The following is a 3834-nucleotide window of genomic DNA, read 5'->3' as shown; positions in this document are numbered from 1 at the left end:
TTAGAAATTAGCAGAGTTAGATAGTGGAAAAGAAAAAAAAAAAAAAAAAGGTAATAAATATGGGCGGTTAATCAGCCTTACTTGTGCTTCAAGTAATCAAACTAATCGTGGTCCCCTCCCCCTTTATCTTTCTCATATGACTCCTGTACCTTCCTAAGCCTCTCAAAATAACAATCCAAAGATCAAATTGGTCAGATCGGTTTGTCTTTTTGAAAAAATTAAAATAAAATAAAATTACATTTTATGTGTTTACTTCCTGGATCAATAAAATATAAGAAAATTTCTCAAATAATTATTAGTATTATCATAAATATTTTAAAAAACATTATAAGTGTTGATAGAATTATCATATATATGAAAATTATGTCAATGCTCAGAGAACGATTTGTCAACTTATTGTGATAGTTTTGTCAATACTTATAATTTAAGTTAATATCGATAAGTATTTGGAAAAACATCCTAAGACAATTTTATTAGTGTTCTTTAATCTTAAGGGTATGGAGAGAATTTGCATAATTCTTTTGATAGATTTTTAACTAGGTCATATATTTAGTTCATAAATTAAGATTAAGAATTTTGTTAAATTACTTATGTTGTTTTACATTTAATAAAAGAATAATGATTTTCTAACGCCCCCCTCTAACATACGCCCACATCATAGAATCGTAGATCATTTGCCTCAGGATACATAATACCATAAATCTTTTTCTTATATATCCTAAGGCAAATGATCTACGGTTCTGTGATAGGGGTGTATGTCAAAAGGGGGTGTCAGAGTATCACAACTCTTAATAAAAAGAAAAGAATCCTGATAATATGACTCATTAGGTGGCATACTAAATCGACTCCCTGATATGGACAAGTTAGGAAACTGTAGATCTATACGTCTTGGGATATATGGCTCCCTTGGGATACACTTTTTTATGGGGAAGTGCATTCGTGTATCCCAAGCTATACAGATCTACGTTCTAAAACTTGTCATGCTGGGAGTCGATTAAGTATGCCACTTGACGAGTTATGTTATCACAACTCAAAAGATAAACATTAAATTTATATAGTAAAAGAATTTTTCAATTATATAAAAGATCAAAATACTCTTATCTTTTTCATTAAAAAAATAAAATAAGAAAAATAATATTGAAAAGTAAATTGGGTGGATAATATTAAAGTTATCATGAAATCTTGGACGTTAGCACTCCCTATGTATATATAAATGGATCACAAAATTAAGTGACAACAAAGAATCAAATTACCTACTCTATCAAAAAAAATAAAAAATTATCTCATTTTTGAAAATGCTACCAAGACTTCAACATTTACGTCAGAAGATAATCGAGTTTCGTAGTAAGCAAAATTTTGGTCTAAGCTAATGTTCCAACGGCATGATACCATGTGTACTGAGCTCAATGTAAAATCCAAGCATTGGAATTAGCGTATAAATTTCAAAACAGCACATCTCTATTCCATCAAGTTATCACACTTTTGTTGACAACAAATCTTTGTTCCTTGCTAGGTGCTTTGCTGTTTCTGGATGCGATTACGCGAACTCATTTATTTCACGCCTAAAACCATTAAATGGGAGTATTATGAGGTCAATCAATTAAAACAGATTACAGAAAATAAAATAACAAATAAATATGGTATTCATGTACAAGTATATCTTTGCTTAGTTCATCTTCCAAAAAAAAATCTTTGCTTAGTTCTTAGTTTACGTATTTTACATTTTCGAATTAACTCCCAAAATTACAAGATTACAACCCTCCAAACCCATCCAAAGTAAAGGAAAAAAAAAAAAAAACTGTACAAAATTCCGTCGCTGATTCTATGTTCTAACCAAAAAAAAACCAACACGTTGCAGACAGGATAGGTTTTAGTTAGTTAAAGAGTTAAACTAACAACCTAACAAATCTTTGCTCAAATGACACATGGCCATGTATTTTACGGACACGTGGATCACGTCCAAATTGTCGAATAGTGAGCATGTCCCACTACCTTGTCTTCATGATCATGCTAGGGGAAGAGAAGCCCTTAGACGAAGGCAATTTCTTCGCCGGCGAGAACCTCTCCGGCATATATTGCTGTTGTAGTGCAGCCATTTGCAGTAAATCTGGCGCGTTTTCCGACACCTTCCACACCTTCACCGATTTATCAAGGCTTCCACTGTACAAAATCCATCGTTGATCATAAGCCGTCGAATCTGGATCGTTTTCAACAGTCAGACATTTAACGGGTCCTGTGTGACCCGTCAAGAGAGACAAGCACGTGTGAATCATGCCTTCCCTTCTCCACACGCATATGTTCTTATCAGCTGAACCGCTAAAGACAAGGTTCCCTGCTACCGCCAAGCATAGGACGGCCAGCTTATGACCTCTGAGGACCCCACCATGTGAAAGGTGCTTTTCACGTTGCCAAAAGTTAATGACTCCGTCAGATGATCCACAGTAAAGAACGTTAGATGACGGATTAACGGCTAACGCCGTTACCGCGCATTCTTGTTTCAATAACGTCTGTACCAAGAAGTGCTTCGTTCCTTTCCCTTGTAACTCTCTCCTCCAAACCTTAACCGTGCCATCAGCCGAACCAGTGAAAACTAAACCGTCAAATCCAACAGCGACAGAGTTAACGGCGTCATCATGAACGTTAATGGATTCCAAACACTTGGAATCCGAAATCCTCCATACCTTTAGGGTTTTATCCCAAGAAGCTGAGTACAGAAGACCTAGATCTTCGTTCAAGCTCAAGCAAGAGATTGCATCGAAATGTTTGATCCAGAGAGCATTTCGATTGCGTCTCACTACAACGTAGTTGCTTGGATTTACAGAACTCTTGATGAGATCCTTCAAAGCAGGGAGAGTTCCAACGCGTTTGTGAACACTCAGATTCTTCGAAGAGATCTTCCAGACTCTAATCTTACCATCTTGATGACCAGTAAAGATCTTTTCTCCAGAAATAATAATCGCCTTGACTAATCCGCTGTTCGATTGGAATCCAGAAAATTCTTTCAGATTCTTCCAGACTCGAATGTTCTTGCTGTCAGATCCCGTGTATAGGAGATCACCTGAAGCAGCAAGAGAGTATACGTGGCCTTCTTCGCGGACGAGTGATCCCACAAGACCATTATTTGAGAAATTACCGTACAATGGAGATACAGGACTAATTCTAGTCCATGGAGATTTGGCGAAAGGAGATGCTGTCTGATTCCATGGAGACATGTTGTACGGAGAACTGTCTGCGCTCATCTGATTTCTATCGTAATAACCAGGACTCGCTGCAGATGCGCTGCTGTTACGAGTTGAGTAATCGTCTTCGTTGTTTGTAGAAGTGATGTTTGGATCTGAGTGTAAGAAATTTCCGAATTTAGGGCGGGAAAGACTGTTTGCTTCTGCGCACATGGTTCCTCTTCTTGAGGTTCTTCGATTACTCTCCATTAAAGGAACTCGGAAAGACATTAATTTATTTCACAAAATTAAAAAGATGGAATCGAGAACAAAACCAGATCTAAAGAAAACTGAAACCGAAAGAGCTTTTAAGCAAAGATACGGAGCGCGAGAGAACGATTAATTAAGATGAACAATAATAATAATAAAATTATGAAAGAAATAAAGTTGGGAGAAGGAGGAGGGTGCATATATAAAGGGCAAAAGAGGGGACCACTAATTAGAGCGTGGAACAGTGGGAGGGTTACACGTGTAAGGAGAAAGTTTAGCGGTTAAGGAAGGAAGAGATCTTCTGGATTGGAAAACCGTGTTTGACCACAATCAAACAAACGTGGCTCTTTATGTTGGGAGGACTTAAGGTGATTTAGATATAACCCCCTCTACATTTTGGATATTT

The 3834-nt window shown here is 36.7% G+C and overlaps 1 pseudogene; it reads right to left on the bottom strand.

Annotated features, from left to right (window-relative positions):
- Positions 1-1676: 1676 nt before the first annotated feature.
- LOC147409016 (protein JINGUBANG pseudogene) lies at positions 1677-3582 on the bottom strand (annotated as a pseudogene).
- Between the last annotated feature and the right edge of the window lie 252 nt (positions 3583-3834).

Source organism: Akebia trifoliata, chromosome 2 (genome assembly GCF_017979445.1).
Source record: "Akebia trifoliata isolate Shusen 1 chromosome 2, ASM1797944v1, whole genome shotgun sequence".
NCBI lineage: Eukaryota > Viridiplantae > Streptophyta > Magnoliopsida > Ranunculales > Lardizabalaceae > Akebia > Akebia trifoliata.
The sequence above is the reverse complement of the archived record's forward strand: the minus strand, read 5'-3'. Positions and strand labels throughout refer to the sequence as shown.